At 39.1% G+C, this 22,048-nt stretch overlaps 1 protein-coding gene across 8 annotated transcripts in view; it reads left to right on the forward strand.

Moving 5' to 3' along the window:
• LOC130932163 (adhesion G protein-coupled receptor L1-like) overlaps positions 1 to 22,048 on the forward strand; it is a 510,564-nt gene that overhangs the window by 125,960 nt on the left and 362,556 nt on the right. For 7 of the 8 annotated variants that reach the window (XM_057861607.1, XM_057861610.1, XM_057861613.1 and 4 more), the window contains one exon: positions 15,592 to 15,714. The exons of the other annotated variant lie outside the window; for it this stretch is intronic. The gene's annotated coding sequence lies outside the window, so the exon portion shown is untranslated. The remainder of the gene's footprint in view (positions 1 to 15,591; positions 15,715 to 22,048) is intronic. 8 annotated transcript variants of the gene reach the window in all.

Genomic DNA, 22,048 nt, shown 5'->3' on the forward strand with positions numbered 1-22,048 from the left:
GAGTGAATTTTGGCAGTCTTTGGAGCCTTTTTTTAATTGGCCTAAGCCTTAAAATCCCTCTCTCAACATTTAGAAATATCGTGGGAAAGCAATGATGGGAAGAAAGGTAGGAGTTGATCTTTTTCTCAACACCCTATTTTATTTCCCAACACAGAGAAGATGTATCAATTGGTGCCAATATGCACAGTCATGGTTGCACTTCCCATCATGCATTTGGGCATGGCTACAGTGTCATTTACTGAAAGCTCAACAAATACACTAGATGGCAATTTTAGTCACAATATATAAAGTCACATTCATCCATTAAGAATTACAAGTCTTTCTATCAGTGGATCCCTCTCACAGAAAGAATGTTAATAATGTAAATTCCATCCTGAGGATTTATTGTCATAATAAACAAATACAGTACTTATGTACTGTAGGTTGAATGTACATATTCGTCCGAGTTTTATTCATTTTTTTCTTAATGCATTGCCAAAATGTATATGATCGGGAAAAATTATCGGGAATGATTGGAATTGAATCGGGAGCAAAAAAAAAGCAGTCAGATTGGGAAATATCGGGATCGGCAGATACTCAAACTAAAACGATCGGGAGCAAAAAAACATGATCGGAACAACCCTATTAAATATTACTCAAGTTTGAGAACGCTACCTTTGAAATTCCCTGTCCCGTCGCCATTATCGCTGTCTTGGTATGCTTGCCAGAGCGTGCAGTTACAGTGAAGCAGGACATGATCCGCCCACCTAGCAACGGCGTCACCATCCGATTCCCTCCTCCCCCTACTGCTCTGCCCTATCCAAGCAGGAAGCAGCTAATGTGTGACAAAATCAACGAACAACACTGCCAATGATATATTTTCCCCTTTTGATAACTATAATCAAATAAAAACAGCACATCATTATCGTGATATGAAAAGGCCCTATTTGTAATAACTATACTTTATCCCATCTGTGTTTTGCATTGTTTTTGGAGACCCCTCAAACAAAAAATTCCATATCCAATGAGGAAAATTCACAGATTTGTCTCTGCAGAAATGCACTGATGAAAAGTAGGAGAAAATCATCCGTGGAGACAAAGTGTGACAGTTATTCCCTCAGACGGTGGCATTGACATTAATTGTGATTCCAGCCTTTGAGGGCATCAGTCATAACGTCTGAAGCCGAGGGAGATAATAGATTTTGAGGGCGCGAGCGTGTGTGTGTTTTAATGAAACTGGCGAGCTAGTGAAAGACGCAATTCTTATCGGTACGGCAACTAAGCTCCGCTGAGTGCGAGGAGTTGTAATTATCTCACAGTCTGGAGGCTAAGGAGAAAACACCTGGTGTCAGTGGTGCGAGTACACGCCTATTTGCACACAGCTAAACACATGCGCACTGCCGTTCATGCGTGCTCACACCTCGCTCATTTCCATGCTGGGGTTTTCTCTCTTAGCGGGTTGTCTTTTCCTGATTTTTTTGGGTCGCAGTCACATCCCATGCAAAGAGTGTGAAGAGTGTTGTGTGTGTGTGTGTGTGTCCCTCCTGTTCTCTTACGTAGAAGGTGATGTCAACGCCGCAGGGCATCTACTGTATGTCCTTCCCTTCATATAATATATATATATACCTGTATTATTACACTGGGGCAAATAAGTATTTAGTCAACCACCAATTGTACAAGTTCTCCTACTTGAAAAGATTAGAGAGGCCTGTAATTGTCAACATGGGTAAACCTCAACCATGAGAGACAGAATGGAAAAAAAAAAAAAACAACAGAAAATCACATTGTTTGATTTTTAAAGAATTTATTTCCAAATTCGAGTGGAAAATAAGTATTTGGTCACCTACAAACAAGCAAGATTTCTGGCTGTCAAAGAGGTCTAACTTCTTCTAACAAGGCTCCACTTGTTACCTGTATTAATGGCACCTGTATTAAACTCATTATCGGTATAAAAGACACCTGTCCACAATCTCAGTCAGTCACACTCCAAACTCCACTATGGCCAAGCCCAAAGAGCTGTCGAAGGACACCAGAGACAAAATTGTAGACCCTGCACCAGGCTGGGAAGACTGAATCTGCAATAGGTAAAACACTTGGTGTAAAGAAATCAACAATCAGGATTTGAGTCCCTGCCTGCGCATTGTGTTACTGATAGTAGCCTTTGTTACTGTGGTCCCAGCTCTCTGTAGGTCATTAACTAGGTCCCCCTGTGTGGTTCTGGGATTTTTGCTCACTGTTTTTGTTATCATTTTGACGCCATGGTGTGAGATCTTGCATGGAGCCCCAGCTCGAGGGAGATTATCAGTGGTCTTCCATTTTCTAATAATTGCTCCCGCAGTTGATTTCTGACTGAGTTTGTGGACAGGTGTCTTTTATACCGATAATGAGTTAAAACAGGTGTCATTAATACAGGTAACGAGTGGAACCTCGTTAGACCTCGTTAGAAGAATTTTGACCTCTTTGACAGCCAGAAAGCTTGCTTGTTTGTAGGTGACCAAATACTTATTTTACACTCTAATTTGGAAATAAATTCTTTAAAAATCAAACAATGGGATTTTTTTTCCACATTCTGTCTCTCATGGTTGAGGTTTACCCATGTCGACAATTACAGGCTCTCTAATCTTTTCAAGTAGGAGAACTTGCACAATTGGTGGTTGACTAAATACTTATTTGCCCCACTGTAAATAGTTAATCGATTAATCGTTGCAGCACTAGTATGAACGCTGATAACCGATTCTTACTCTCGCGATAGCCGAGTCGTTGTTCTACTATTGATACATTTAAGATTTACTGGCTATCTACTGTCAATTGGTTAGTTTGCTATCGGTATAGCTGTATCGCTCGCCCGTAAAACCGGATATCCGGTCATATCTGTTTATCGTTCTCAAGCTCAATAATTTTACTATATGGGCTTTTGCCTTGAAAAGCCCCATTTAACAAGTACTTTGACTTCCAAGTTCTTTTTTTGATATCCAATTTTCAAAATTTGACCTGTTCTTGGCCTGAAAACAAAACAAATCATGCATCCCTCAGTATTGTTGACGTGCCACTTGTATGCGTGACCGTGTATACGAGGGCCCCGTTGCGTGCCGTCGCTGATGTTTGCGCTCGTCATGCCTATTGAACACGGCTTATGTCCGGGTTTTGATATTAAATCCCGACGCTGAGGGGGTAGCTTGCTCGCTGCACTGATCAGATAAGCGCCAGAAGGAAGGAGGGTGGATTTAAATGCTTTTAGTAATCACAATCCAAACAATCCACCCCTCCCGCTCGCGCTACGTACAATCCGTAGGGGCTCTGCTCCACATCCCAACTTGGGGATTTCCATTAATACCGTTCAGGCCCGGCTACCGTAGAAAAGGCCTGAGCCGTCGACGCCGTATCGCAAGTACTGTGGCCGCGCCGTAGCCGACCTGCTATATTCTACTAGTCGCTCAAGGCGTGATGAAATATTCACAAGGCGGAGTGTTACAGCAATATCTGGCGCTGTGAAGCTTTTTAAGGTCAACCTTCACTGAAAAAGTCTCACTTGCCAAGCCTGTCCTCTTTCCCCTCTGCTGATCTCGCAGGGAGGGGGAGGCGGCGCTAGTGACAGTCGCCGTTCTCCTGTGACTTCCTTCTCGGTGTCAGCCAGTCATACACGCCACCACTAGCCAAAACCCCCGCGTGAAAGTTAGGAGAGTTTCCTCAGCGATTCGCTCGGGTCGCCGCGTGTGTATATGTGAGTCACTTGGGATTGGAGCGCACCCTCGCCCAGACTGTTTTACATTAGCGAGGCGCATACTGCAGTCTTGCAATATTCATCACGTCGGAATTAACAGAGCTGTCAGTCACGGCGGTTAGCGCGTGTCCTCCAGCCCTGTCGGAGTCGTATCCTGGGCAGCCGCCATCATTTCCCACTTCATACGACAAACCGGTTTATTTTTTTTCGATACTCTTTGTCACTCAAAAAGGAATTGGTCCAATATGAGCACTGAGGTATAGTGCCGAGTCAATCGTCTCAAAAGAGCTTTTAACGCATTCAGTACCATTGATTGCGGCAAAACATAAGGTTGAGAACGATAAACCGATACGACCGGATATCCGGTTTTACAGGTGAGAGATACAGCTGTATCGATAGTAAAGTTACCATTCGACAGTAATTAGCCATTAAATATTCAATAGTAGAGATAGAATTCGGCTATCGCGAGCACAAGAATTGGCTTCTAATGCCTCGTTCAATGCATTGCTTAATGGGATAATAATTTAGCTTTTACTTCACATTAAGCCTGAACGATATATCGTTTAAACATCGCCATCGCGACGTGCGCATGCACGATAGCCCCATCGCAAGGACGTGCGATAGTTGTTGTTTTTTTCCCCAATCCATTCGCTCGCACAGCCTCTCTCACCCCCTTTCCCAGCTCTCAGCCACTGCGGCACTTGCTTATTTAAGTTAACGATGACTTTGATCTGGCCAAAGAAGCCAGGCAGCAATCTGTCAATCATCATTTAACTTGTTAAGCAGTTTCTGCAAGGAAGCGCGGGCTGGAATGAATGTGTGTGTCTGTGGGGGGAGAATGTGGAGACGTTCGAGGCATTTAAAATAAACGCCAGAAGTGATTATGAGGAGTTTGTAATTTCTACATGTCACTCCAAGAGTCACAGCCATGTTAGGTAAACAGAAGCATTTAATAAAGCCAAGCATTTTTCTACTACAGTACTTTATTCTTTTTTAAAAATGATTCAGTGGGACAGTTATGTTTAAAACTGATCATAATTATTACATTTGAAGTGCTTAAAAAGCATTTACTAATATATATGTAATATATATGTATATATATATATATATATATATATATATATATATGTATATATATGTATACATACATTTTTTAAAATCATACTTTGGGGGGGAAAAGTGAGAAAAAACATGTCTTATATGTATCTCTTTCCAGTGCTAGATCTGAATAAATACATTGAGCGCACCCACCCACACACACACACACACACACACACACACACACACACACACACACACACACACACACACACACACACACACACACACACACACACACACACACACACACACACAAATGGGGGGGGGTATGCGCTACTTCGCGGTTTTTCGCTTATTGCGGCGGGTTCTGGTCCCTATTAACCGCAAAAAACGATGGAATACTGTACACTGTGGTCATGATGAGTCATCCAAAGTCTTTCCAAACAGCTATTCAAATCATCTAGTAAAAATTTCTTTATGAAAAAAAAGAAAATATATCTATATATATATATTAGGGCTGTCAAACGATTAAATTTTTTAATCGAGTTAATTACAGCTTAAAAATTAATTAATCGTAATTAATCGCAATTAATCGCAATTCAAACCATCTAAAATATGCCATATTTTTCTGTAAATTATATATATATTCTGTTAAAATAATTTGTTGGAATGGAAAGATAAGACACAAGATGGATATATACATTCAACATATGGTACACAAGGACTGTAGTGGGCATTTCACTCTACTGTCATTTAAATCTGTCTATGCTCTCCTCACTCTGAAGCGTCTACTTTTTCCAAAGCTAGACAGCTAGTGAACGACGCCTTAATAATCAGACTTCTTCCTTTTTCATCTGATTTATTAATAAAATGGCCTCAAACCACTGTCCTCTTTAGACCGTAGTGAAACTACAAAAAAAAAGTACACAAGCATTGAATTAGGAACAACGTTAGCTTAGCACGCTATACAGGTTCACTAAACATAAACAATAAGCGTCTCATACAAAAAATACAACATTTCGCTTACTAACATAATATGTACATTCTTTACAACAACCATACTTACGGACAAATCTTGTCCAAGGATCATATAAGCACAACATTACAACGTAGGCGTCAGCCCAAGACGTCGTGCAGCCATATTGAACTGGCAAGAAAGCAATAAACCATGTCGCAAAGCGACCACAAGAGTTCGCTGTTAGACAGCACAAAAAACCTTGCTGTAAAACTTACCAAAAGGCAGAATACTGTCTGAGCGGGACATGTGCGTTAATTGCATCAAATATTTTAACGTGATTAATTTAAAAAATTAATTACCGCGCGTTAACGCGATAATTTTGACAGCCCTAATATATATATATATATATACATATATATATATATATATATATATTTTTTAATATCGCAGTATATCGCAAACCCCCCAAAAATCGCACCAATAGTTTTTTTCCAATATCGTTCAGGCCTAGTATGAACCTAGCCTAAGTTAGCTAACATTACTGTATATACTGTATATACAGTATATATATAGTGTGTGTGTGTGTGTGTGTGTGGGGGGGGTTATTTATCTATTCAGCGATATATTGATCTATTGAAAACACTACTCTTATGTTTCCTTATCCAAAATGTCATAGCTGTTAGATTTACAGCTGAAATGGTCCTACAGATGTTGGATGATGGAGAGGCAGTGACAGGGTTGGACTGAAGTGTCCGAAATTTCTGTTGATGAGGACCCAGACTATTGTCAAGGTGGCAGTGGCAGGTGTCCACCTGGTAATCCAACTGAACAGGATCAATCTGACTCATAAAATTCCACTTATGTGTCCTCTGAAGAAGAAAGTGTCCAAATCATGGCCAAGAGAATGAGTTGGTAGGGCTCTTACTAGAGAGAATTACCTCCCACCCAGGGCAGAACACAGAGCCACAATATCCTCAGAAATCGGTCAGGGCCTCCACAACGGCTTAGCACCGCGGTTTCACCCAAAAGATGCATGGGAGCTCTTGATCATTGATGATAAAATACAAGGAAGGATAAAGTCTATTGCTGTTCTATTTTTATTTATGTATTTATTTTTTTTTTCAAAAATGTTACTTGAATCATAGAGATATTTCAAGAATGGAATCATTCTTGTGTGGCCCTAAATATAATACTAATTAATATACAAGTGATTATTCTTCACCAAAATGGCATAAAAACACATTGGTTCTAATATGGGTCATTTTTGACCCACTTATGGAAGAGTGTAGGGTCCAGTAACTTGTGCATCTAAGGGTTAAACCTCTATTTTTCAAAGGACTGAGCCTTGTCGCAAATTTCGAAAAACTGCGAGTATTCGTGCTTTGGCGCCACCTTGCCAATTCTTATGAAATTGCAGAAATAGCACAAAAAATGGTTACCAGATGGGTTTTTCAGTTAGTTAATGGCTGAAATTCAAAGTGAGGACCAACTCCAGTTTCGCTCTTGCTAAATTGATTGATTAACTCGGTAACTATGGATTATGCCTATATCAATAACAACATTTTAAAAGAGAGCAGGTAATTTACAATTCTGCTGTGAAAAATATTGAATAGCTGTCATCTTGTGATGTTTTATTAATTAATGGCACTGATCTTTTGCAAGTAAAAAAAAATCGTTCATTGGACATTGATTTTTTTTCCCTCCCACGATACATATTTTTGAAATTTTTAATTTTTAAATATTTCCACCACTTGAGCCCCTGTATCCTATTCAACTCGTGAAATATAGCTGTATACGTAATAAATAGCATATTCACTGGTTGCCATTCATGAAGTCCAATCTATTTTGACTGGGATTTGACTGCACTTGAAAGATGAGCATTCAGAATAGGTGTGTGACAAAATTAGGGCTGTCCCAAACCTGTACTTCTTTCCCGATTAGTCAGCAGACTATTTTTACAATTAGTTGACTAATCTAATATATATATTTTTTACTATTTTAGCAATGACATTTTTGTTGACACGTATTAATTCACAAAAACATTTTGGAACATTTAAATTCTTTATTAAAGTACAAATAGTCATGTAAATAACAATAATAAATCACAAATAAACAATGAGGTCAAATGCTGACAGCATTAACTAGTGCAAAAGAATGGAATGGAAACAGATTCAGAACACTGACTTCGCCTTTCCAACATGATTCAAAACAATTCTTAAAGAAAAAATATCCAGTATTAATTAGGGCGGTCAAACGATCAAAAATTTTAATCGAGTTAATTACAGCTTAAAAATTAATTAATCATAATTAATCGCAATTAATCGCAATTCAAACCATCTATAAAATATGCTATATTTTTCTGTAAATTATATACATATATTCTGTAAAATGTTGGAATGGAAAGATAAGACACAAGATGGATTTATACATTCAACATATGGTACATAAGGACTGTAGTGGGCATTTCACTCTACTGTCATTTAAATCTGTCTATGCTGTCCTCACTCCGAAGCGTCTACTTTTTCCAGAGCTAGACAGCTATTGAACGACGTCTTAATAATCAGACTTCTTCCTTTTTCATCTGATTTATTAACAAAATGGCCTCAAACCTTTGTCCTCTTTAGACCGTAGTGAAACTACAAAAAAAAAGTACACAAGCATTGCATTAGCAACAACGTTAGCTTAGCACGCTATACAGGTTCACTAAACATAAACAAAAAGCGTCTCATACAAAAAATATAACATTTCGCTTACTAACATAATATGTACATTCTTTACAACAACCATACTTACGGACAAATCTTGTCCAAGGATCATATAAGCACAACATTACAACGTAGGCGTCAGCCCGAGACGTCATGCAGCCATATTGAACTGGCAAGAAAGCAATAAACCATGTCGCAAAGCGACCACAAGAGTTCGCTGTTAGACACCACAAAAAACCTTGCTGTGAAACTTACCAAAAGGCAGAATACTGTCTGAGCGGGACATGTGCGTTAATTGCGTCAAATATTTTAACGTGATTAATTTAAAAAATTAATTAACGCCCGTTAACGCGATAATTTTGACAGCCCTAGTATTAATATTATAGTATACTACTATATAGGGCTGCAGCTATTTTAGTAATCGAGTAATCGACTGAAAATTCTATCGATTCATCGAGTAATCGGATAAAACATTTTTTTTTAGGTAAAGAGCAATTATATATATATATATATATATACATGAGAAAAAAGACATTTAATCCAATATTGAACCATTTTCAGTCAATCAATGTCTTTATTTTCGATGCACATTGTTGAAAACGGCCAACAATTGCATCTCAGATGTGACTAGAAAAAAAAAAAAATCACTGCTTTAAGTCCAAAAACTTCTAGATTTTATTTTAAAAAAACATATTGCTTACCTAAAAATGTAATTACGCTTGATAACACACATCACTTGAAAGCTATGTGTTTTTCCCGCGTGTTTCAATTTAATTTCCATTTGTGCCAAGCTATTTTTAAGTTCTAGTTAAGTTTTAAGGTAGTCTAAACTGTAAGTACTGATAGGATTTGGAGTTTTTGCAGTGTTCAAAATAAATGTATGATACCTGCTGTATTGGAGCACATTAGGGACCAGTGCTACTTGGTGTTTTATTCAGCAATGACTACTGAGCTAAAACTGACAGTTAGCTTTATTATGTTTTAATTTTACACCCTCATCACTCTACAGAGCTCTGTTTTTACAGATTAAATAAAGCCTGTATGTTAGACACGTTAGCAAAGCATCGACAGTGGTCATAATCAATAGAAACCTAGCCCTCCGAAGGGCTAACGTTATGTGAGCGAGTGACAGTAAAGTTGTATTTATTAGCGATGAGAAGTCTACTGCTTAAAGATGGCGGCTGTTTACTCACGCTGCCCGGACGCGGCCGAGTCTGTCATTTCGCATCTAGTCCTAAATGCATGCGATATCTATGAGACGCATTGGACACTACCTGCTACTAGCATCATGCAGGCGTAGTTTTTAGCAACGTCGGCATAGTTTGTAGGGGCTGTCGGCTGCGGCAAGTTTTTTTTTTTTTTTTTAATTGCTTCTTTCTTTTTGCACGTGACGTCAGCACATTGTCCCACATTAAAAGTAGTCGGGGCAAAATGTGATGCTTAGAGCTGGCAAAATTAAACGATTTCTCCAGGTGAATAAAATTACTCGGATCAGTTTTTAAACTCGAGTTACTCGAGTTGCTCGAGTATTCGTTTCAGCTCTACTACTATATATTATAATATTATAATAATCATTCATTACCAATCAGATTTTTCATAAAGGGTCTCATTTTAAAGCTATTCTTAGTGTAGAATCTGAATTATGAATTCAGAAATGTGTCCCCCTGCTGAAGAAAGTACACGTCCAGGCCATAACACATTCTCCCAGTCCTCCTCTGGATCATCCAAATGCTCTCTAGCGAACTGCAGACGGGCCTGGACGTGCACTTTCTTCAGCAGGGGGACACGACTGGCAGTGCAGGATTTGAGTCCCTGGCAGCACATTGTGTTACTGATAGTAGCCTTTGTTACTGTGGTCCCAGCTCTCTGTAGGTCATTCACTAGGTCCCCCGTGCGGTTCTGGGATTTTTTGCTCACCATTCTTGTTATCATTTTGACACCACGGGGTGAGGAGGGAGTTGAAAGTCCGTGTTGCCCAACGACAGCCCCAAAGCATCACTGCTCTAGAGGAGATCTGCTAGGAGGAATGGGCCAAAATACCAGCAACAGTGTGTGAAAAGCTTGTGAAGAGGTACAGAAAACGTTTGGCCTCCGTTATTACCAACAAAGGGTACATAACCAAGTAGGGCTGCAGCTATCGAATATTATAGTAATCGAGTAATCGGCTGAAAATTCTATCAATTAATCGAGTAATCGGATAAAACATTTTTTTTTAGGTAAAGAGCAATTATAAATATATGAGGAAAAAAAGACATTTAATCCACTATTGAACCATTTTCAGTCTTTATTTTACATTGTACATTGTTGAAAACAGCCAACAATTGCATCTCAGATGTGACTAGAAAAAAGAATTCACTGCTTTCACTCAAAAAGCTTCTAGATCATAAAAAAAACAACATATTTCTTACCTAAAAATGTAATTACGCTTGATAACACACATCACTTGAAAGCTATGTGTTTTTCCCACGTGGTTCAATATAATTTCCATTTGTGTTAAGCCATTTTTAAGTTCTAGTTAAGTTTTAAGTTAGTCTAAATTGTAAGTACTGATAGGATTTTGAGTTTTTGCAGTGTTCAAAATAAATTTGTGATACCTGCTGTATTGGAGCACATTTAGGGACCAGTGCTACTTGGTGTTTTATTCAGCAATGACTACTGAGCCAAAACTGACAGTTAGCTTTATTATGTTTTAATTTTACACCCTCATCACTCTACAGCGCTGTGTTTTTACAGATTATATAAAACCTGTATGGAAGACACGTTAGCCACGCATCGACAGTGGTCATAATCAATAGAAACCTAGCCCTCCGAGGAGCTAACGCTACGTGACCGAGTGACAGTAACGTTGTATTTATTAGCGATGAGAAGTGTACAGCTTAAAGATGGTGGCTGTTTACTAACGCTGCCCAGACGCGGCCGAGTCTGTCATTCGCATCTAGTCCTAAATGCATGCGATATCTATGAGACGCATCGGACACTACCTGCTACCAAACTAGCATCATGCGGGCGTAGTTTTTAGCAACGTCGGCGTAGTTTGTAGCGGCTGTCGGCTGCAGTAAGGTTTTTTTTTATTTTAATTGCATCTTCCTGTACGCACGTGACGTCAGCGCGTTGTTCCGCATTAAAAGTGGTCCGGGCAAAACGTGATGCTTAGAGCTGGCAAAATTAAACGATTCCTCGAGGTGAATAAAATTACTCGGATCAGTTTTTAAACTCGAGTTAAACTCGAGTTACTCGAGTTGCTCGAGTATTCGTTTCAGCTCTATAGCCAAGTATTGAGATTAACTTTTGGTATAGACCAAATACTTATTTTTCATTATGATTTGCAAATAAATTCTTTAAAAATCAAACAATGTGATTTTCAGTTTTTTTTTTTTTCCACATTCTGTCTCTCATGGTTGAGGTTTACCTATGTTGACAATTACAGGCCTCTCTAATCTTTCAAGTGGGAGAACTTGCACAATTAGTAGTTGACTAAATACTTATTTGCCCCACTGTATATCGACACTTGACGAGTCTAATAAAATGATGTACAATAATGTGCTGGGGTCCACATTGTCGCAAACAGAAAGGTGGCTAATGGCTAGAAATCCGAGCAGTTCTTGAATGCGACACAATGCCTCGCTCATCTGCACATGACCGAGAACTTTCTACCTACTACTTCCTTCCTAATGCAAATCCGCCCGACGACGTTAAAAAAAAAAAAAACGATATTAGATCATTTCTCGCAGCACACCTGACAATCTCTAATGGTACATGAGTGTGCCATGGCACACCGCTTGAAAACACTGGTCTACAGTACATGCATGTAAGGCAGGATTTGGCAGCGCCGTTGTGTGTCTGCTAGCTCGATTGCAGCTCCCACCACGTCCCCTCAAGTGACGGCAGTGAGAAAACAGATTGATTGCTCCCCTCCAACTCACTAACAATTAACTACACAGCGCTCAATTAGCTGTACACCGGAGACCCACCTTCGCCTTGACCCATCGCTAACCTGTAAAGTTCCGAAGTGAGAAAAATGATGCGCAGAAGTGTGATGAAGCTAGGAAGGCGTTGTCAGCACTTCCTGTTGTTTTTCGTGGCGTCTTCCCGAAGCGTGACAGTCTCTAATGAAGGTGATGGTATGAAGTTTCATTATCGCCCCGTGACGCCCCCACAGCTTGTCACGCCGTTTGGCAGAAGGGACTACATTTTCAATTGTCAGGGAATTATATATATATTGTATATATGTACATGTTAAAAAAAAAATAAAAATAGAAATCCAATGCATTTAAGATGGAAGGACTGGCTGTGAATTAGTGCTTTTCATCCTTCTGCTGTGAAGCGAATTGACTGTTATCATTAGTAGACGTGCAATTCGTTTGAAGTGGGAGGGAAGGCAGCGGATGAAGGAATGTTCCCAAAATTTGGCAGAACACGGGCGACGAGATCTGCCTGCCTGCCGGGGCTGCAGCAGACCGATGAGCAGAAACTCGCTCGCCGCCGGGGGCTGGCTGATCGGTGAAGACAATCAACCCCGCCGCCGTGTGTGACATTAGGTCGGGGTGGTTTTGTGTGATTTTTGGTTTTCGAAAGGCGAGGAAAAGACTTGGAAAAGCCACTCGGTTCGGGTTAGCATGTCGCCTTTCTGTCACGCCTCTTGTTTTGTTTAAACTCTTTCCTCCATCTCCAAAGCCGGGGCAGGAAAATGGCAAAAGCCAGAGTAACTCTGGTGGCATAAAATACCTTTCGAATACCTTAAGAAGTAGGCAGATTTGACCATTATGCAGTAATTTTGCCATTTCGTACTGAATAAATGCAGTTTTAATTAGTGCTGTCAAAATTAACACGTTAACGGGCGTTAATTAATTTTTTAAATTAATCACGTTAAAATATTTAACACAATTAATGCATGCGCGGAACGACCCACTCAAGCATTGCCGCGAACAGACTACAATGGCGCCGTTTGAAGCATATTGAGAGCTAAGGGCAGAGAAAAGCAAGTGGAGTGGACGCAGGTGTTACCGGCACCCGCCAAGGGAGCCGCTGTTATTTTCAATGTGACCGGAATAGTCAGATTGAGCAGTGAGGAAGAAAGTGGTCGAGCGAGAAAGGGAGCGAGAGAGTAGAAAAAGTGCACTGTTAGCGCAGGCTCAAGTGCTGCGTCCCCCACATGCTTTTGTTTTGTTTATAAAAGTACCCCCAAAAGCCATCCAACGCCTCTGTGTTTATATGTACGCCGCCGTCTTCCTCAGGAGGAAGTCGGACGAACCGAGCCAACCGACCACAACGAGCCAACATGAATCGCCGGTCAATAGCACCGCTAATTACCAAAAAGGGCGAATTGGTAACGCAGGCATTTATTGGAGGCGCGCTATTTAATGGAATAAGCGGTGGCATCTCTTCCACAACTGTTATAACTATTGTGGCAAGCGACATGGGAAAGAAAAACTGGAGGTGATCTTTTCCTTAACACCATGTGTTGTACTCAACACAGAGAAGATATACCATTTGCAGCAACCACTGTGACTCATGGTTGCTCAAATTTCCATCATGCATTTGGCCAATTAAGAACATTTAATTTGCTACAGTATCATTTCGTGAAAGCACTACAAAAATAATATTCCTATGTCTCAAAAATAAAATAATGCTCACAAAAAGAAAAGCGCTCAATGCAAAGAGATCTGGCATTCCCAATCAAAATAGCTATGCAAAATAATACTCTATTCAAACATTAAGTTTAGCTCAACAAAACACTAGATGGCAATATTTAGTCACAATATACAAACTATCAAAATTACTATAACTTGTACTCACATTTATCTTTTAAGAATTACAAGTCTTTCTATCTGTGGATCCCTTTCACATAAAGAATGTTAATGTTAATGCCGTCTTGTGGATTTATTGTTATAATAAACAAATACAGTACTTGTGCACAGTATGTTGAATGTATCTATCCGTCTTCTTATCTTTCCATTCCAACAATAATTTACAGAAAAAAATGGCATATTTTAGAGATGGTTTGAATTGCGATTAATTGCGATTAATTATGATTAATTAATTTTTAAGCTGTGATTAACTCGATGAAAAATTTCAATCGTTTGACAGCCCCAGTTTTAATATTTCATATTCCACTTAGCACGAGACTGTTATTTGTCATGACCATACAATTTATTTAGCAATTGGGAAAATAATTAGATAAAAAGAATACCCTGTAAAAACATTGGATTAGAGAGATAAAAACAATGATGACATTTTGCTGCTCTCTGTCGCATTTTCCTCGTTCTGAATCTTCCTCCTCCATTGGGCTGAATTCTAAATCAGCTGAAATCGTTACTCTGCCGACGTCATCACCCAGATGGCGGTGCCTGACCCCCCCACCTCTTCAATCTCTGCAGCAATGTTGACAGCACTCCTGTAACGAATCACGTGACATTTTGGAGGAAACATGACAAGCAGTACTCAATTTGGACATTTAGGGATGTACATTTTTTTAAAGGGGTGTACTCACTTTTGTTGCCAGGGGTTTAGATATTAATGCTAAATTTTGAGTGGAAAATAAATTAACTCTATTATATAAGCTGCACTCAGACTATTTTTCATTGTGTCAAAGTGTCATTTTGTCAGAGTTGTCCCATGAAAACATATACTTAAATATCTGCAGAAATGCGAGGGGTGTACTCACTTTTGTGATACACTGTATAACCATTTCAATAGTGTGTCAAAAAGCCAAAATCCCCGTCTAGACGCTCTTGGGAGAAAGTCGAATGCTCGAATGATGGCTTGGCGAGTCAGAGGCCAGTTATCGATCGGAGGAGGCAATGTGAGAGCTGCCTGGGGTCATGGGGGGCCAACCGGCAGACTGGATGAGAAAGCCTACAGCTAGGATACACCCCACTTCACCAACCCCTTTTAAAGTGCATAGCTAGCTTTTTCCTGTGTATTTTTTCCCCCCAACCAAGCTTTGCCATTTGACACATCAATGGCAACCCGAAATGAATCCCGACTAATGGCATCTAATTGTCGTCTTTATCTTTTCATCTGGATCCACTGGTTCAGATTATTACACACTTAATATATTATATATATAATTAATCTGCGGCGCACAACCGCCGTGTCAATTAACATATTAATGCCGTCTATGAATAATAATTCCATTTGCATACCGGGCTAATCAGCTCATTTGCATGTGTTTGCTTGTCTTTAAGGGTGTTTCGCTTCATGACGGAGTGTTGCAAGTCAGCCAGAGCTGATTTGCATTGGAAATCTGACGTCCCCCGCTTTTCCGTTCCTCCCGCAGAGAGAGCGACAGAGGTGCGCTTTCACAAGAGGTAAAAAAACTCACCTGAATAATTTAGGCGGGCTTTTAAGGGATCATACACGCTCGTGATCTCATTTCAGCTTTTCATCGGCTTATTATTTTCATCAATCTTTCCGTCGTGGATGGCGAGCAAACAAGCCAGATGTGGAAGTGAGAAAAGAAGTTGGGCAAAAAGACGGAACAGGGTCTTAGAAAGCCTTAAATTGGGAATTTTGATGAAGTGTCTTGAAAAGGCATTGAGTTTTTCTAATATGTATTAATTCCTCGTTCCTCGTAAATTGCGCTAAGTTGCGTGAAATCCTGTCTGAAAAATGCATTTTGAGGTTGATTAGGTTTATGTTTGTTTATTTTTTATCTTCAGGTTTAGGACTGTAACCCAATCTAGACTGCTTATATGGTTTATATTAAGCCTGTCGCAATATGCAACAATTCCATTTGTTGCACGATAAATAAAAATGAAAGCGGTAATTTTTCTGGTGCGATTTATCGCCGCACGTGCGCGTGGGGCAGACGTGCTGTTAAAAGTCTGGATTCCTTGTTACCAACTGCGCAAAATGCATTTTCGTTCCAGGTCCGGCAAAAAATAGCGCCGGAGCCAATCGTTCCCATTATATCCTATTGTTCAACGTATTCCGGCCGCGTCAGTGCTTCGGATAGACTGCGGACCATCTCCGGCGCGCCGGTGTTGTTGACGTGTGGGCGCTCCCGTTAGGGGTGACATTTCACGCGGGGCGGCTATTTTTCTGCACAACGCCGAATATTTACAACGAAGTCCACCAAAACATTGTTACCGACTTGGCTGCTACGAACAACCTCGCTTTGACAACGGACAGCTGAATGGAAATGATGAACATTGAGTGGCAAAATAATAGCGCTGTGCTTCAAACTCGTCCTGTTTATGAAAGTCGATTGTCATATGCTGGTGTTGTGCAGTAATGAGCAGACGTGACTTCAGCAGCGTTTGCTAACTTTTTTAATGCGCGCACACACTAGATATCCTGAAATAGCAAACTAGATGTGCTACGTCCCATGCCATTGGCTACGTGAGCCCAGAGTGATTATGGGACACGTAGTCCATATACTACATCGATGAATTCTAAACTGTCATGACTTAATGCAGTGCTTCTCAATTATTTTCTGTCACGCCCCCCCAAGGAAGACGTAAATGTTTCGCGCCCCCCCCAAACTCTCTGCCGCCGCTGTAAATAGTATCATTTGTCTATAAAATTACTATTATAAATACGCATCTGCCTAACATTGTGTCCTTTTTTTCTAATAAAGAAAAAAAGTAACATAGATCAACTTATAATAAAGTATAACTTTTTTGTTTGTAACAGAGAAGACTTGACGTGCATCAATTTGTCTGAATTTTTAAAAAAAATTCACATCCAAACTAAAAAATACACTCAAGGTACATTTTTGACCATTTGATACAGAAAAATGAAATGTAATAAAATCAGTAAATAATAACAAATTAAAATTGATTAGAAACATTCACTCATGAGGACAATGTGCCAAAAAATTTGACCGAAAAAACAAATCTGAATAAAACAAAAAGTGTCCTTGGACAGCACAGTTTTTATTTTTGCTGCTCACAGTATTTTTACCTCCTTTGCAATGGTGTGGAGTTATTTTGCAATGAGCATGCTAACAATGCTCACTGGTTTACTGATATAACACTGACAAAGCAGGATGATTGTTGGCAATATTCGGCACGTTTTCACTGAAAAAATCAAGCGGCTTAACAATGAGATTGGGGTCTAATGTCTTTAAGTGGCGTCTTAATTGATTTGGCTTCTGGCTGTCTGCTATAATTATTTTTAGACACAGTAAACAGTGGTCTTTCATCATCACCCACTGTATTAAAAGTCAAAGCTAAAAGGCAAACGGCACGAAAAAAGCGCATTCACGGCGGCCGAGGTAGAACCGTAGGTGAGGGCGGTCGTCGTGACGATCCCAAGCCGAAAATGGCACTTCTCGGGCGGCGACATGAGAACCGGACAAGACAGTGGGTCGCTGCGTGAGTGAGTCCAGTCGGGAAACGGCTTTCGAAAACGGCGGTGGCACACTGCTCTTCATATCTGTTGTCTGTGTGTGCTGAGTGCTCTTCCTTAGTTCAAAAATGCTGCGCGTACTCTGAAAATGAGAGCGCCACTGCCACCTACTGAGTGGATGTGCAAGTACACTTTATTCCAGTACGGCCAAAAAAAAAAAAAAAAAAAAACACGTTCCCCGAGGTCACATGCGCCCCCCCTGGCATCGCTCTGCGCCCCCCCAGGGGGGCGCGCCCCACTATTTGAGAAGTACTGACTTAATGGAAGTTAGGAAGTCCAAATCAATCCCTACCAGTGACTATAGATAATGTTGCAAATAATATTAATTCAGTACGTGACCCAGATGGATTAGGACCACAAATAGGATGCCTTGCTCATGTAGTAAACCTAGCTGCTAAGAGAAATGTAGCAATCACCAGTGTGCCCCGCCTCACTTTTCAAACAGTAAAAATTGTTCTCAGCACTTTTATACAATTTTTTTTTCAGATTAGTAAGAAGTAAGCTCATAAATATTATGCACTAAAATGCATGTTTATGCATGCAATTTAATTTTTGCTCGTTTGCAAAAAAAAAAAAAAATAATAATAATAATAATAAAATAAACGAAACAAAAAAATTAAACAAAAAATTAATTATTTAATATAATTAATGTTATCTTTGTGCAGAGCATTAACTGTATTGAATCGGATCGAAAATTGTGTCCCCCCATATCGAAAATCGTACCGAACCTTGACTTAACTGTATCGTTGCATCCCTATGGAACACCATTGCAGAAGCTATGAGGGGAAAAGTTTTCATTTGCCTTAATGCTTAAGTTATTAAGTGCAATTTTATTTTATTTTTTCTTGAAAAACACATTTTATTTATGCTGTGTTTCTGTGTGGTATTAATATTATTGTCTTTTACTTAAGAGGCATGGTCTATTGTTTTTAGTTGTGATTTCTTAAAAAAGTATTTTTGAATTTAAGAGTAAATATTTATCACGTTTAAATGGGTGTACTTGATCTATTAATATATACTGTATTCTCACTGTGTTATTGTAAATTGGCTTGAAAAAAAATTGGGGCGCACAATAATATCGCATATCGCAATAATTTATGAAATAAATTATCGCACACTGAAATTTGTTATCGCGACAGGCCTAGTTTATATACATATTTTTTTTTCTTTCAAAGGGAACCTCGGACTTGTAGACTTATAGGCTTTAAAAAGCCATAGTTGTTCTCTTTTACTAAAATATGTTATTAGAAGCACATAAAATATTGCCATTGATTTTAAAATCTATAATGTTTAGTACATGTTTTCACCTATGGAGGGTGCCATGTTTTATGCGCACAATGGAGGTTCGGGGTGATGACGTAGATTGTCACGGTCACTAGACAAACACTACCAGTGTTCTGCCAAAATGTGCTACATCGTTGAAACTAGTGCTGCAACGATTAATCGATTAACTCGAGTATTCGATTAGGAAAAAAAGATTTGAATTAAATTTTAAAGTATTCATTTAATTAAAGTGGTGTTGTAATGGTTTGTTTTGAAATTGTTTGCATTTAGTTCATTGATTTGGGTGGATACACATCCATAGTCTATCTTATTTCACATGGCTGAATCCATCTGCTCCCTGTTAAAACCAAAATAAGTTATGTTTTTGTTTGAGTTTTTTTTTGTTTTTTTTAATGCATTCGTAATTTAGTTAATAGGTATAATTAGCCATTTTTTGTGGGAGTATGTGTCTTAACCATTTGTTAAGAGCATTGTAAAAAAAAAAAAAAAAGCATATAGTTAGCATTTTATAGCATTTAAGCTAGCGACTTTTGCTATGCAAGTTAACCAACTGTTCTTTTGTTGTACATAGATCCTTATTATTATTATTTCTTTTAATATCATTTGAGGCTCAGCTTAGGTCATTTTTTTATGTTCCTTATCCGATTCCTCGGTTATTCAAACTAAATAGTTCATCAATTAATCGACTACTAAAATAATCGATTGCTGCAGCCTTAGTTGAAATGTCTACATGAGGCAAATTTGACCACCGAAGTACGACCGTGCGCTTTCAACTTGTTTTGCTTACATGCGTACTGGCAGAACGTACTAAAAAATGCCTGAAAAAAATACTTAAATGTAGTTATTTCAAATAAGGCTGGTTTAAATACACTACGTGACTAATGTGGTCAACAGATCGACACTCTGCTTTAAAGCTACAACACAGTGGTTAAAAGTATGAGAGGGAAATACATGCAAAAAGTATTTTTGAGACAATGAAAAAGTAAAAACAAAAATAGTGAGTACTCTCCACTTTTAATCGATGTGCGCATGCGTGCGGATGCTTGCGCAAATGCATTGTGTAGGACATCTCAATGGTGTAGCACATTTTGGCAGAACACAGTTTTTTTTTTCCTACTTTCATCTCATCTCATCCTGTCTTTCCTGTTCATTTTGCTTTCGCTGCTCATTTTGTGAAATATCGACAGTGCTGTCATGCTCATCAATGTTCTTCTTGGGTTCAAATATAAAGGGTTGAACAGATGATATGTTTATGTTGCTCGAGTCATATTCTGGAAGCCAGCCATCGTAACCATGTGACGTCACTGACCAGCGACATCAACAACAATGGCGACCTACTATCTAAACGAATTTTACAAATTGTATAAATTAAATTACAAGCCTTTATATCTGTGGGTCCCTTTAAAATTAAGGAGTCAAATTCATTTATATTTTATTTTCATACGTTTATGTGGTTTACATCTAGGTTTTTCTTAACCCTCGCATTGTGTTAGTGTCAGAAATAACTCGTTTCTAAGTACTACTACTCGTGCTACAAGTTAGAGATGCCGATCGATCGGGTACGATCACGTCATTTTCAAAGTATCGGAATCGGCAAAAAAATATCGGCCATGCCTTTAAAAAAAAAAAAAATATATATATATATATATATATATATATATATATATATTTTTTTTTTTTTTAAATTAAATCGTTTTCTAATTGTATTTAACTTTACAGACAAAATATGTTACACTCATCCAGAGTCTTTAGTTTAGGCTTAAGGTAGGGTTATCAAAAATATCCCGATAATGGCGGCAATTAATTTATTAAAAATGTGTCACGTTAAAATATTTAACGCAACTAATATATGCGCTGAACGACCTTCTCACTCATTGTCGCGCTCAATATGTACTGACGCCGTTTTACCTCTATAGAGAGATAAAAGGCAGCGCTAAATGAGTAGAGTGAATTTTGGCAGCCTTTGGAGCCTTTTTTTAATTGGCTAAAACCTTGCAATCCTTCTCCCTATGATTAGAAATATCATGGGAAGCAATGTGGGGAAGCAAGGTGGCAATTGATCTTTGTCTTAACACCTTAAGTTATTTCCCAACGCAGAGAAGATATATCAATTGGTAGCACGACGCACAGTCATGGTTCCACTTCCCATCATGCATATGGGATGGCCACAGTATCATTTACTGAAAGCTCAACAAATACACTAGATGGCAATATTTAGTCACAATATACAAAGTCACAAGTCTTTCTATCCGTGGATCCCTCTCACAGAAAGAATGTTAATAATGTAAATGCCATCTTGAGGATTTATTGTCATAATAAACAAATACAGTACTTATGTACTGTATGTTGAATGTATATATTCGTCCGAGTTTTATTCATTTTTTTCTTAATGCATTGGCAAAATGTATGTGATCGGGAAAAATTATCGGGAATGATTGGAAATGAATCAGGAGCAAAAAAAAAAGCAATTGGATCGGGAAATATTGGGATCGGCAGATACTCAAACTAAAACGATCGGGATCGGATCGGGAGCAAAAAAACATGATCGGAACAACCCTACAACCTGGACGGAATTTTTGGAAATCAACTCCACCAACTAATTAAACCCCTGCTAACTCGAAGATTAAGCTTAATGTAAAAAAAAATCTGAACTTCCGCTTTAAATTCTGCTCTAAAACATCTCAAAAAGCCATTCGTTTCACTTCATGAAATCTGTAGCAACTCTGGAAAGAATATGAGTGTGTGGTCCTCCCACCCTGAGATGACTATGGAGTCCTCTCCACCTTTTATGTGCGCACTGCAAACCGACCTTTTCAGAAGTGAACAATGGTTGACCGGGCCGAGCGATACAGAGTGACCACACGCCCGAGACTACTGGAATAAAACCGGAGAAAGGTCACTTGAAACAGGAGGCTCCACCGAGACCGCCACTGTGTCCGTGTACTCGGCCCTCCAGAGACGGCGTGGCGGGTGAATGCGCATTTGAAACTGCGAGGAAAAGATAGA

This window comes from Corythoichthys intestinalis, chromosome 16 (assembly GCF_030265065.1).
Source record: "Corythoichthys intestinalis isolate RoL2023-P3 chromosome 16, ASM3026506v1, whole genome shotgun sequence".
Taxonomy (NCBI): Eukaryota; Metazoa; Chordata; class Actinopteri; order Syngnathiformes; family Syngnathidae; genus Corythoichthys; species Corythoichthys intestinalis.